At 43.6% G+C, this 14,772-nt stretch overlaps 1 protein-coding gene and 1 non-coding gene across 2 annotated transcripts in view; one reads left to right on the top strand and one right to left on the bottom strand.

Annotated features, from left to right (window-relative positions):
• Positions 1 to 14,772, top strand: part of SCAI (suppressor of cancer cell invasion) — a 144,720-nt gene that overhangs the window by 34,400 nt on the left and 95,548 nt on the right. The window lies entirely within an intron of this gene.
• On the bottom strand, positions 8,862 to 9,002 carry LOC126009972 (small nucleolar RNA SNORA2/SNORA34 family). The gene has a single exon (XR_007496120.1). It is a non-coding gene; the product is annotated as a small nucleolar RNA SNORA2/SNORA34 family (small nucleolar RNA).

Below are 14,772 nucleotides of genomic sequence, written 5' to 3'. Positions count from 1 at the left end.
GTTTTTTTGTTTTGTTTTGTTTTTTATGGTTTTCGGGTCACACCTGGCAGCGCTCAGGGGTTACTCCTGGCTCCACGCTCAGAAATGGCTCTTGGCAGGCTCGGGGGACCATATGGGATGCCGGGATTCAAACCAATGACCTTCTGCATGAAAGGCAAATGCCCTACCTCCATGCTATCTCTCCAGTTCCCCCCAAAAAAGGTTTTAAAGTGGTTCTAGATGTCATCTGTAGTGAACAGTACAAATAGTGTTCTACTTCTTGAGGGAGGGCATGGGGGGAGGCTCCCCAAGAGTGCTCAGAAGCCTCCAAGCCTCCAAGTGGGCCCAGAGGACACTGTGCTGATGGGATCCTGCAGCAGTGCTGGGAGTGGATACGTTGTGTTTGAGGAACCACGCATTACAGCTTCGTACAAGCAGGACCCCTGTACCAGTCAATTTTGCTTGAAGAGCTTTGATGGAAAGAGTAAGATGTAAGATGTCCACCTTATTTTCCTTTTGATGTAACTTCCTTTTTTCTTTGGTCGAACTCTATTGTGTTTTGAATTAGAACACTTTGGTTCTTTTGTCGGCTAGAAGTGTTCAGCCAAAACCCTTTCTTTCCAGTGATCAGCTTTAGTTTTCTAGTGTCCTTTTGACAAGTCTCTTTGTCCTTGGGGTAGAATTCTTGTTAGACACAAACCACCAACTCCTTGTGAAGGTATAGCTGTATGGAGCTTGGAATTGGACCGCCTTCAGCTCACCGTCTAAATTTAGTAGGTGAGATTCTCCTTTCCTGGATGTCATTATAAATAGAAGATTCCCATCTGTCAGGAAGGGTACGAAATGGAAGATAAGCGAGGTAATGCTGATTTTCTGATAACTGCGTCAGATTCTTAGAAAAATGCCTTTCTTTCATAGAAGAAACAAGGCGACTATAGTTTATGATGCTGACCTTAAATGGTCCTGTAAGTCTGTAAAAATCAGGAAGATGTAAGAGAATCAGATTTTGAGGAGAAATGGAAAAGACAAGCTAAAGCTATGACTTGAGTAAAAAATTGACTTTGAAGTAAAATCTATTTCCAACCATACACTTGCAGTATCATAATCATAGAAGACAGTTATGGCGTTTCCCCAAGACTGACCTCTTTTGTGTGACTGGAATAATAGTAAGGCCTCCTTCCTAAGTTATCTGAGAGTGATAGTTGGACTTCTTTGCTGATTTGGATCCCCTTAATTTCTCTTTCTTATCTGAGTGGTGATAATGGTCATTCTCGTCTCTTCCTTGATCTTAAAGAAAAGGCCTTCTTCAGTATTTGACTATTGAGTATGATGTTAGCTGTGGATTTGTTGTATTTGGGTTTACTATATTGCAGTAAGTTCCTCTATCCCCATTTTAACCAAAATATGGGTGTTGAATCTTGTTGAAAGTTTTCTCACATCTATTGGTAAAAGCACATGATTTTTTTTTTCTTTTTTTTTCTTTTTTTTTTTTTTGGTTTTTGGGCCACACCCGCGGTGCTCAGGGGTTACTCCTCCTGGCTGTCTGCTCAGAAATAGCTCCTGGCAGGCACGGGGGACCATATGGGACAACGGGATTCGAACCAACCACCTTTGGTCCTGGATCGGCTGCTTGCAAGGCAAACGCCGCTGTGCTATCATCTCTCCAGGCCCCATGATTTTTTTCTTTTAATTTTGATGCCAGACCTGATAATGCTTCATGGAGGGTTTGTTCCTGGTGGTGGCTGGCAGACCCTGCAATGCTAAGGATTAACCCTGGGCCTCTTGCATGCAAATTCTACATTCAGCATGTTAAGCTATCTCTATCACATGCTCTCAGTGTGTTAAACATACTAAACTACCTAAGTGACATTAGGTAGTCAAAGAAACCCAAGTATATTTTGTCTTTTTGTTGCTTTTTGTTGATTTGGGCCACACCTGGCTGGACTAAAGGCTTATTCTTGGCTCTCTGGTTAGGGGTCAATCCTCCATGGGCTCTGGAGACCACATGGTGTGCTGGGAATTGAATCTTAGTCAGCCATGTACAAGGCAAGAACACTACCGACTGTACTGTCTCACTTGAACCCCCAAGCAAATTGATGAATTGAATAAGTGGCTGGTCTTGATCTTTTAGAGGTTAGAAAAATTACTTACATCAAGATTTGGTTGGGTAGAAAAGTAAATGTGAAGTGATTTCCTGGGACCAGAGAGATAGCATGGAGGTAGGGCATTTGCCTTGCATGCAGTAGGACAGTGGTTCAAATCCTGGCATTCCATATGGTCCCCTGAGTTTGCCAGGAGCGATTTCTGAGCATAGAGCCAGGAGAAACCCCTGAGCGCTGCCAAGTGTGACCCCCCCAAAAAAAAGAAAAGAAAGAAAAGTTGATTCCTTATGCATGAATGATGCTTCACTAAAGTTTGGTAACTGAGGAGGAAAGAAAACGTAAGGGGACAGAGAAAAGCTTGGCTTTGTGGGTTTTGTTTAGAAAAGAAGAAAATGGAATAAATAGGACTGGAGTGATAGTACAGCATTTGCCTTGCATATGGCTGACTGGGTTCAATCCCCTGTTATTCCTGTATCACTCCTAGCAGTGCCTGGAGTGTTTCTTGGGTACAAAGCCAGGAGTAGTCCTTGTGCATTGCTGGGTGTGATCCCAAACATAGCAAACAAAAAGCAGTGAAGTTTGTTTCAAGTCTGAGCAGTTAAACTCAAGATGGGCAGGCCATGATGCTGAGACAAGCAGGAAGAGAAGCCATTGCAGATGGAGGCTTTGAGGAATGGCTTTGCTTTTCTGGAAGCCAAAGACAAATGCATTTGAGGCAAGAGGGTGAAGTGAGGAAGTTCTTGAGTTTTGTTTTTGGGCCATACCCAGCAGTGTTCAGGATTTACTCCTGGATCTGAGTTTAGGGATCACCCCTGGCAGGGATGATATGTTCAGGGAATCATATGTGATGCTAGGGATTGGACACAGGTCTGACGTAGGCAAGACAAACACTTTACCCTCTGTACTGTTGCTCTGGCCCAGGAAATTTCTTTTTTTTTTTTTTTTTTTTTTTTTTTTGGTTTTTGGGCCACACCCGTTTGACGCTCAGGGGTTACTCCTGGCTATGTGCTCAGAAATCGCCCCTGGCTTGGGGGGACCATATGGGACGCTGGGGGATCGAACCGAGGTCCGTTCCTTGGCTAGCGCTTGTAAGGCAGACACCTTACCTCTAGCGCCACCTTCCCGGCCCCAGGAAATTTCTATTTAATAGCTGGCGCTTAAGTGTGAAAAGGGAGAGTGAATTTATTTATATCTGAGTGATCTTTAGCTGGAGTTGACACTACCTCCCATGGAAATTTTGATTTCTGGACATGGTTTTGTTTGTCATCAATTGGGAAGTGTGCTGCTGGCATTCGTGTGTAGAAGAGAGGGGTCTTAAGTGACTGGCTATATACAGGACACCCTTCCACATCAAGAATGGTCTAGTTTAAATGGTAAATGCAGTGTGACTGACAACCATGTCCTAGATCAGACCATCCCTACAGCATGATCTTCAACAAAAGCCACATTTGAATAAGAGCTTCATTCATTCATTCTTTGAAAGTCACAGTCTATGTTAGTCTGTGGAAATCTGAAAATCCTCACTCTGAACTCTCTGACTTTGTACTTTCTCATTTGCAACTTAATACTTTGAAAAAATTTAGAGATTTAGCATTTTTATCACTTATTGTCTATATGAAGAATACAAAAAGCACAAATTTGCAAAGATATCTGCACACTTACGTTTATTTCAGCACTATTTACAATAGCCAAGATACAAAAACAGTTTAAGTATTCAATGACAGATGAATGATAAAGAAGAATGTATGTACCTAATACCATTGCCTGGCATGCATTAAAATGTATTTAATACTTAACTATGCTCTAAATAGCAAGATTTATGTTACTTATATTTCTTTATTACAAAGTGGTAAGGGTTTTACTTTCTGTGGAGGTTCAAAAATGTTGTTTTTTGGTTTTTTTTGCTTTCTGCGCCACACCCTTTGATGTTCAGGGGTTACTCCTGGCTATGTGTTCAGAAATTGCTGGCGTAGGGGACAATATGGGATTCTGGGAGATTGGACCATGGTCCATCCTAGGTCAACACGTGCAAGGCAAACGCCTTACCGCTGCACCACCACTCAGGCTCCCCCCACAATTTTTTTTCAGTCAAATAGGCCAGAATAATCTTACAGTGGGAAGAGCACTTGCCTTATATGTGGATGATTCTCGTTTAGTCCCAGGCATCCTATATGGTCCCCTGAGCACAACCAGGAGTGATCCTTGAGTGCAGGAAAAGGAGTAAGCCCAGAGCATTATTGGTGATGGTCCCCAAATCATAGAAAGATTTAGTCATGTTAGTTCTTTTTTTTTTGGGGGGGGGGTCACACCCTGCAGCACTCAGGGGTTACTCCCGGCTCTGTGCTCAGAAATCACTCCTGGCAGGTATGGGGGGACCATATGGGATGCCGGGATTCGAACCATTGTCAGTCCAGAATAGACTGCATGCAAGGCAAACATCTTACCACTGTGCTATCTCTCTGGCCCCCAGTCATGTTAGTTTTAATGAGACAGTTATGACATTTCTATACACATATGATTATCCATTTAATACTACTAACAGAAAGCAATTTCTTGCAAAATTTAAGGTTGGAGTGATAGTCAATTGCCTTGTAAGCAGTTGAACCGGGGTTTATCCCTTGCATCTAATATGGTCCCCCAAAGCAACACCAGGAGGATTCCTGAGTGCTGAGTCAAGTAACCCCTTAGCATTGCTGGGCGTACAGCCCCCCTCCACCCAAAAGAACAAATAAAACAGATTAGAGACAGTTCAAGTCCAGCAAGAACCTAGTGTCTTATAATAGTGAAATTTGTCATATTCTGTTCAAGATGAAGGTATGCATTGTTTGGTTCAAGAAAAAAGTAATTTTATTATTTTGTAAAAATTTTATTATGTTAATTAAGGTTAACTTTAGGAAGTATCTACATACAGATTTTCTCTTAGATTGGGTATACTTCGTTATTGTTTTTTGGGCCACATACGGCTTACTCCTGGCAGGCTCTGGGGAAAGAAATGGGGTGCAGAGGATCAAATCTGAGTCAGTCATATGCAAGGCAAGTGCCTTATAAGCTGTACTATTGTTTAGTAGAAGAATAGTCCCTCAATGACTCCATTCTGTCCTATTCTTATATTTGGATTATACCTGGCAGCGCTCAGAAGTTACTCCTGGCAGTCTCGGGGGACCATATGGGATGCCAGGATTTGAACCGGGGTTCATCCTGTGTTGGCTGCATGTAAGACAAATGCCTTACTTCTTGCTGTGCCATAGCTCCGGCCCCGTTCTGTCCTATTCTTAAAGGATACCAAGAATGAAGCTAGTAGTATTAGAAAGAACAACCTTAGGAAAGCTGCATTTACTTCACATCTCAGAAAATCTCCCTATAAGTAACTATTTGAAAACAAGTTAAGGGGCCTCCTGAGGATGTGGCCCAGCAGTAGAGCATTTACCTTGCATATGTGCAGCTCTGGGTTCAATTCCTGACACCACCCAAAGGAAAATCTGTCTAAAAAAATTTACCTTTGCATCAAAGGCAAAATCCAGCTTACTTGCTTATGGTGATTTTTTCCTTTTAAATCTGGATTTTATCATTCAAGTAGAAAAGGAAATAAAAAGGAGAATCTTGATGTTGTAGGTTTACTTGCTGATTAAGGGAGAAGAGCACACACATGCAGACCCAGAAATTATCTTCCTCTGCTAAAACAATGCCACCCTCAGATCTCTAGGTCTAGCCTATGTAATTGCTTCTGGCATAATAGCTATTACCTCAGACAGACTGAAAGTTTAATCACTAGATTGGAGATTTCCCTTTGCAGCGCACAAATAAGAAAAATACCACCATGCATGTTCTCTCCCACAGCTGACCTCCTCCACTCAGTCAGAGGCAGGCCCTGGGACTGGGTCTCAGTGCAGTGCTGTATAGGAGCATTCTCAAATCCCAGAGTGTATGTATCATTGACCCACCATCATTTTTTTGGTTGTTTCATTTTTTTTTTTTTTTTTTTTTTTTGTGGTTTTTGGGTCACACCCGGCAGTGCTCAGGGGTTACTCCTGGCTCCATGCTCAGAAATTGCTCCTGGCAGGCACAGGGGACCATATGGGATGCTGGGATTCGAACCGATGACCTCTTGCATGAAAGGCAAACGCTTTACCTCCATGCTATCTCTCCAGCCCCGGTTGTTTCATTTTTTGGCCACACCCGGTGACAGTCAGGGCTTACTCCTGGCTATCCTCTTAGAAATCGCTCCTGGCTTGGGGGACCATATGGGACGCCGGGGATCAAACCGAGGTCCCGTCTTTGGTCAGCCATGTGCAAGGCAAATGCCCTATCACTGCACCATCACTGTGGCCCCAACAGTATAGTGTGTGTGTGTGTGTGTGTGTGTGTGTGTGTACATGTGTGCACGCCTGTGGAAAATAAATGGTTCTACTGCTGTAAATCTCTTACACTTGTAGTCCACAGGTTTGGCATTTAATAAGAGATTATTTTTTTTTTTTTTTTTTTTTTTTTTTTTTTTTTTGGTTTTTGGGTCACACCCTGTGATGCTCAGGGGTTACTCCTGGCTATGCGCTCAGAAGTTGCTCCTGGCTTCTTGGGGGACCATATGGGACGCCGGGGGATCGAACCGCGGTCCGTCCTAGGCTAGCGCAGGCAAGGCAGGAACCTTACCTCCAGCGCCACCGCCCGGCCCCAGATTATTTTTATTGTTCAATTTTAGCCGTTCTTTTTTTTTTTTAATTGAGATTTATTTATTTATTTTGTTTTTGGGTTTTTTTTTTTTGGGGGGGGGTCCACACCCGGCAGTGCTCAGGGGTTACCCCTGGCTCTAGGCTCAGAAATCGTCCTTGGCAGGCACAGGGGACCATATGGGATGCCGGGATTTGAACCCCTGTCCTTCTGCATGAAAGGCAAACGCCTTACCTCCATGCTATCTCTCCGGTCCCAATTTTAGCTGTTCTTAAGATGTTTATAGACTTCAACAATGTTGATAACTGGGGTGTTCCTTTACTAATTTTTTAGCTGTTCTTCTAGATTACTAAAATATCTGCAACTTCTTTCTTGAATTGTGGTTATATTTCTAACCATAAAACTTTCTGTTTTTCATCTTCGGTATTTTGGAGCATATCCAGTAGTGCTCAGGGCTTATCCCTGGAATGTCCTCAGGGATCTACCTCTGGTGGTGCTTGGGGGGATCATATGAGATGCTGGGGATTGAACCCGGTCAGCAAGACAAATACCCAACCTACTGGCCCTCATGCAAACTCTTCTGAAATGATCAGAATATATTTTGCCAGTAATAAAAAAAAAAAAAAGAAGATATTCCTTGGAAACTCCAACCTTTAAGTAGGAGTTAGAAGTGCAGGTCAAAAAAAAGTGGGGGGGGGGCAGAGAGATGGCATGGAGGTAAGGCGTTTGCCTTGCATGCAGAAGTATGGTGGTTTGAATCCCGGCATGCCATATAGTCCCCCGAGCCTGCCAGGAGCGATTTCTGAGCATAGAGCCAGGAGTAACTCCTGAGTGCTGCCGGGTGTGACCCAGAAACAAAAACAAAAATAAAACAAAACAAAAAAAGAAGTACAGGTCATTCAGCTGGCTATTTCTCTTCTCCCGCCTTCTTTAAATCGTAAGACTCAAAGGAAGAGGGGCTGGAGAGATAGCATGGAGGTAAAGTGTTTGCCTTGCTTGCAGAAGGATGGTAGTTCGAATCCTGGCATCCCATATGGTCCCCCGGAGCCTGCCAGGAGCGATTTCTGAGCATAAAACCAAAATTAACCCCTGAGCGGTGGTGGGTGTGACCCAAAAACTAAAAAAAAAAAAAAGACTCAAAGGACAAGACCCTAGTTTGTTGTCCCCCCTGCAATGTGTGTATGTGCTCAGGGATTATTCGAGGTGGGGCTTGGGAGACTCCATGTGGTGCCAGAGATTGAATCCAGATCAACCATGTGCAAGGCAGGGCCCTACCCACCTACTATTTCTACAGTACTGGCTTTTTGAGTTTTAAGAGCAAACATACATTTTTTTCTTTGAACTGTCTCCAGGAAGCAGAGTTTGAGCCTAATTTAGCATACAGGGTCTTAAGGCATGTCTTCCCATTCACCCTTGGGGAAGGACTGGTGCAGAGCCTACATTTGGCAGCACGAGAAGGCAGGCTAGAGTGCGGGCCCGACCCAGTGGGGGCTCCTCTAGGGCTGTAGTGGCCTCTTTGGGGGACTCAGTGTCAGGCCGGAAGGATTGGACTATCACCTGCTGCCTCCACTAGACCCAGATGTGGGCAGCACCAGGAGAACATGGCTGCACAGGGCTGCTCTGGAGAGATGAGCCCTTTAGGGATGGTGAAGTTTCTAGTAACGCGGACATCACTTCTTCCCTCTGGGCAGGTCTGGGTGGTACGTCTCTGTGTCTTGACTATCTCTGTGGATGAAAGGAATGAAATATCTTGATGCATTTATAATGGAAGCTCTGGGTTACTTAATTCTTCCTGCCAGGAGAATTTCCTGAGCAATATTTGTTCCTGGCTCTGTTCTGCATTCTGAAGTGAGGGAAATGACAGAACAAATTCAAATTTTTTTCATTTGTATTTTATTTAATTTGATCCTATTAGAAAGGATAATACTCAAAGAGAGCTCATAATTCAGAATCATCCTATTCTTTTGCGATGGATAACCCAGAGTAATTTTCGTAATGATGGCATTTAATAGCATTATAATTCTAAGAACAAGTTAAATCAGGGTTTTTGTTTTGAAATCTCAGTACTAGTCAAGTCAACTATAGATGATGAGTCCACGTTATCTCTAATCTTGCAAATGTTTCTTTCTAATGAACTGACCGTTATATTTCCAAAATCCTCAAGTGGTCAACAGAACATAGAAAGAGATTTCTTTAGGCTCCTGCTAGAAACCAACAAACAGAGTCAGCAAACTGCTGGCCTTGATTTAGGGCCCCCAAAATCCAGAATCTTCAGTTTGGAGACAGATGGTAAGTAAGAAAGGTTGTAACATGTGAGTTGGTGATAGTCACTTCTGAGACACAGAAGGCAGAGCAGGGGATTAGCTCGAGAAGGCCTCTCTGATCCCTGGACTGGCCAGGAGTGGGATGATGGAGATATCTGGGGACAAGCATTTCAAGGCAGCATAACAGTATCTGCTAAGACAAGATGCTACTGGTCGGCATGTTTGAAGCACAGCAAGGAGGCCAGCATGGCTAGACAAGAGAGACATAAAGTAGGAATTAATATGGGGCCAGAAGATGTTGCCAGCTGGAAATCTTCAGAAACCTTCTAGGGTTCTTACCTAGGGAGCCCTATAAAGGTTTTTGTGTCTGTGTGGGGGGGGTGGGGGGCTTGTTCAAGGCATGTTCAAGGCTTACTCTTAGCTTTGTACTCAGGGGATCATTCCTTGTTGGCTGGCATCTATGGTGCTAAGATCAAACCTGGGTTATCACAGGCAAGACAAGCAGTCTACCCGCTGTCCTCTGTCTTCATCCCCCAGCTGGACTTCACTGTAAAAGATTCTTTACTTTATGTGTCGAGAATGGACTGTACCAGAGCAGCTGAGAGAGTGGGGTGCCCTCTAGCTGAGATGGGGAGGTGTGGTAGAGCATATTTGGGGGACAATAGGATTCAGTTTTGACTATGTCAAGTTTGAGCTGATAAGTTGGAGTTGGGTTACAGTGGGTGAGGGATTTGTCTTTTTTTTTTTTTTTTTTTTTTTTTGGTTTTTGGGCCACACCCGGCGGTGCTCAGGGGTTATTCAGGGGTTACTCCTGGCTGTCTGCTCAGAAATAGCTCAGAAATAGCTCCTGGCAGGCACGGGGTACCAACCACCTTTGGTCCTGGATCGGCTGCTTGCAAGGCAAATGCCGCTGTGCTATCTCTCCGGGCCCGAGGGGTTTGTCTTTTAAGCTGCTGACCCAGGCTTAATTCCCAGCACCACATGTGGTTCCCAGAGCACCGTTAGGAATGACTCCTGAGCACAGAACCACTAGTAAGCCCTTTACACTTCTGGATCTGGCTCCCCAAAATTGATAAACAAAAAAAAAAAATTAAATTCCAGGGAGACATTCAGCTAAAGATTGCTAAGTAGGAAGGTTGTCAAACACCTCACAATACTGATAGAAAGACAGGGGATTCTCCTTCAGAATGTGGGCAGGGTGCCCCAAGTGATAGCATAGCGGGTAGGCGTTTGCTTTGAATACGACCTACCGCATTTGAACCCTGGCATCCCATATTGTCCCTGAGCCTGCCAGGAGTAATTTCTGAGGGCAGAGCAGGAGTAACCCCCTGATTGCCACCACATGTGACCCCTACCCAAAAACAAAACAAAACAAAAACAAAAATAAAGTGGGCAGGAACCAAGGCAACCCAAAGGTCTGGCAGTCCTGCCAAGGTCGTGCCACCTTTAAGGCTGCTGAAAAGATCCATATGTTGAAATGCTCACTTCCCTGGGAGGATGTATTTATTAGTGGGGCCTTGGGGACGTGCTTAAGTCAAGAGGGTGGAAACTCTCAGAGGCTTAGTTTTGTAGAAAATAGACTCTGGAGAGATCTCTAAGCCTCTCTCCACTGTGGGAGACTCCGAGAAGTGTGAGATTCCCAGAACAGCCCTCACTCACTGCGCTGCAACCTGGGTTCAGGCCCCCAGTTTCTGGGACCTTAAGGAATTTGTGCTGTTGGGGGAAGAGACCATCAAAAAATGGAGCACGAGCTGCTTTGCCTGTTGAACATCAGCTTTTTTTTTTTTTTTTTTTTTTAAGTTTTTTTTTTTTTTAGCCACACTACGTGATGCTCAGAGGATCGTATGGGATGCTGAGAGTCAAACCCAGGTCTGCCATGTGCATGACAAGTGCCCACCCTGCTGTATGATCAGGATCCCCTGCTTTGGCTCCTGGCACTGCCAGGTCCCCTGAGCTTCGTTTGTTGATTATGTGTCCCCCAAATAAACAACTGAAAAGAAAGAAAGGAAGGGAGGGAGGGAGCGAGGGAGGGAGGGAGGAAGGACATTTGATTTTTTGGGACATTTGATTACAGCTGTGAAGTAGATTAAGACATGCCTTTGTGGGTTTTTGTTTGTTTAGTTGGTTGGTTTTGGGGCCACACCTGGCGATGCTCAAGACTTACTCCTGACTCTTCACTCGGGAATCATTCCTGATAGTGCTTGGGGAGTCACTTAGATGTCAGGGGTTGAACCTGCATGATTGCTTGCAAGGAAACTTTACCCACTGTACTATCTCTCTGGCCCCCCTGCTGCCATTTTTGAACTGCTCTTATGTGTTGGAGAAATGACTTCTGAACTTCTTAGTTGAGTCAGACTTTCAATAAGAATACTCTGGCTGGAGTCCGGAGAGATAGCATGGAGGTAGGGTGTTTGCCTTGCATGCAGAAGGACAGTAGTTTGAATCCCAACATCTCATATGGTCCCCCAAGCCTGCCAGGAGCAATTTCTGAGTGTAGAACCAGGAGTAACCCCTGAGCACTGCTGGGCGTGACCCAAAAACCAAAAAAAAGAAAGAAAAGAAAAAAGAATACTTCCGTGCTCCATCAAAGAATGATGTCAGGGGGCCCGGAGAGATAGCACAGCGGCGTTTGCCTTGCAAGCAGCCAATCCAGGACCAAAGGTGGTTGGTTCGAATCCCGGTGTCCCATATGGTCCCCTGTGCCTGCCAGGAGCTATTTCTGAGCAGACAGCCAGGAGTAACCCTGAGCATCGCCGGGTGTGGCCCAAAAACCAAAAAAAAAAAAAAAAAAAATGATGTCAGGGAGCCAAGGAGATGGCTCTGCATGTAGGAGCCCCAGTTTCAATCTCAGGCTCTAAATAGTCTCTTGAGCACTGCCAGAAGTGACTTTTGTACTGAGATGGGAGTGACCTTGAGCACAACCACTTGTAGCCCAAAAAGTAAAGAAAGGAAAAAAAGAAAAAAGAAAAGGTTGACGGAGTGGGAGGGAGGGAGATGATGCTTGTAAGTCATAGCTTTATGCTACTTACGTAAACTTTAGACTTTATGGAGGAGGTTAAGTCAGTTTCTCTCCTTTAATGGGGGGATTCATTATAAATGACTAGATTTTATTTTTCAGTTTGATTTTAGAATATGATATTTGTTTCTCCTTTGAGACATACTTTGTAGATTACAGTTTTTGGGAATGTTAGTGGAAGTGGAGTCCATTCACTTTTCTCTTACCTTATAGCTGGTTTGTAACTGGACAGTTTTAAAAATTCCCCCTCCTTAGGGGCCAGAGAGATAGCATGGAGGTAAGGTGTTTGCCTTGCATGCAGAAGGACAGTGGTTCGAATCCCGGCATCCCATATGGTCCCCTGTGCCTGCCAGTGGCAACTTCTGAGCATAGAGCCAGGAGTAGCCCCTGAGCGCTGCTGGGTATGACCCAAAAAACAAAAAGAAAAAAAATTCCCCCTCCTTATTTATAAGTAGCTTGTTCTCATCAGTGTTTCTCAACATTTTTTTTTTAATCATGGCTCATCTAACCCTGTCTACTTCCTGTGCATTCCTCCTAACCCCCTGGTCTTACAATTCATCCCCCTACTCTTTGTGTCAGATAATTTCTCCCTTCCACCCCCCATTTACTTGTTCTTCACCTTTTGGGATAAACTGGGACCACAGTCCCCATCTGAGAAAGATGTAAGCTGCTCCAACTTACAAAAAATAGAGCCTTGAAAACTTGAGTACAAAAGGAGTTTTTGTCAGTCAGCTAGAACCTTCTTTTCCAACTCACTCTTTTAACAAACACAGCTTGCTGAAATGTTGCCCTGAGATAGTGAGAGGAGGCGGCCAAGATACATTTCTCAGCTCTGGGTGTTGCAGAATCTCATTTTGTGGAGTAGGAGGTTAGATGAGAGCTGTGTTCGTCCCTGAGCTTTCCTCACTGCATGCCTTAGGGCTTGCTCCACCGTCAGCATGTCATAGTTTAGTATGACCAAGGTCGAGTCCATTTGAAGAAGACTGAGCTATGTACATAGCCCTTTAATACTTTCCCCATATGCTTGAAAGTTAATAGTGCTGAATAGCCCAAGGTTTATAAATTCGGGCTTTGGAACTAAATAGGAGCAGTGTCCGAAGTAGTATCATTTCTATCGAATCATTAATTTATTGAATCATTATCAGCCTAATATTGGTTTTTCTACTTAAGGTAGTCTGGAGCATTAGGAAGTAGTCACTGAAGAATAGAAATAACTGTGATATAAAGTTGAAAATGATTATTAGGTACCTAAGGAATTTGTCTTATAAAATTAAAAATGCTGGGGCCGGAGAGATAGCATGGTCACGCCATGTCTAATGAGTAGAGGACAGGGATGTCACTAATCACTCTGCAGTGCACACAGTCAGTCTTCACAGCAGAGCATTATTGAGCCCCAGTGCTACTGTCAGCAGTGCTGCCACGGTGGAGAAATCTCTAGTCTGATCTTTTTTTTTTTTTTTTTTTTTTTTTTTTTTGTGGTTTTTGGGTCACCCGGCAGTGCTCAAGGGTTTTTCCTGGCTCCGTGCTCAGAAATTGCTCCTGGCAGGCACAGGGAACCATATGGGACTCCGGGATTTGAACCGATGACCTTCTGCATGAAAGGCAAACACCTTACCTCCATGCTATCTCTCTGGCCCAGTCCTATCATTTTTGCAAGTACTTAGTTCTTTCTGTGGTGATATTAATGCAGTTATTGGAGAGGACCTCACGAGATAGATATTCGTTCTTTCACCAAGCCCATCCTGTCCCGGGATTCAATTTTAATGAAAAAATAATACAAAAATAAAAGGTATTCACTTATAATCTAAAAATAATGTAATTATAATGCAAAAATGGAAGATAACTATATCCCATCAGCCAATTCTAACCTGTGTTAACAATTTTGTCAGGGGCCAGAGTGGTGGCGCAAGCTGTAAGGCGTCTGTCTGCCTTGCAGGCGCTAACCTTGGACAGACTGCGGTTCCATTCCTGGTGTCCCATATGGTCCCCCAAGCCAGGAGTGATTTCTGAGCACATAGCCAGGAGTAACAACAAGTTGAGCGTCAACAAGTGTGGCCCCAAAACAAAACAAAAACAAAAACAATTTTGTCATTTTGATTTTTAGCTTTGTTTAAAAATATTATGCTATTATTTTGTAGAAAATGGTATACACTCACTATATTTCACTCAAACAATAAAGAAAGTTTGAGGATGAGAACAGTAGTCATTTCACCTCTCACCATCATAATATTCTTATAAATAATAGCTGAAGAATAGCCTAGACATTTTTGCTTAGAACCTTCTATGCACACTGAAGACTAGAGAGGAATGCTTTTATAAAATTGAGACCACTCGAGAAGAAATTAAAAATACAAAACATATTTTTATATTAAAAATTTTTAATGTAGAGACAATTAAATAGACTAAACGTTGATGTTCATCACCTAGTTTCAACAGTCGTGAATTCATGAACAGTCTTATTTCCTGTCTGTACACCCACTCACTTGACCCTGGACTATTTTGAAGTAAATCCCAGACATCACATTGCATCTGTAAATATTTTAGCACCTGTCTCTAAAACATAAGGGCTCCTTCTTTTGAGCATTCTCACAGTAGCAAACAATTTCCTCATAGATTTTCCTTTACTTTGGTGTCTTGTGTTTGGGTGTTTTGATTTTTTGGGGGAGTGGTGCTCAGGGCTTCTGGCTCTGCATTTAGGAATCACTCCTGGGGGGCTCTGGAGACCATTTGGGATGCTGGGAATTGA

This window comes from Suncus etruscus, chromosome 5 (genome assembly GCF_024139225.1).
Source record: "Suncus etruscus isolate mSunEtr1 chromosome 5, mSunEtr1.pri.cur, whole genome shotgun sequence".
NCBI lineage: Eukaryota > Metazoa > Chordata > Mammalia > Eulipotyphla > Soricidae > Suncus > Suncus etruscus.
This window is presented reverse-complemented; position numbering and strand designations above follow the sequence as displayed.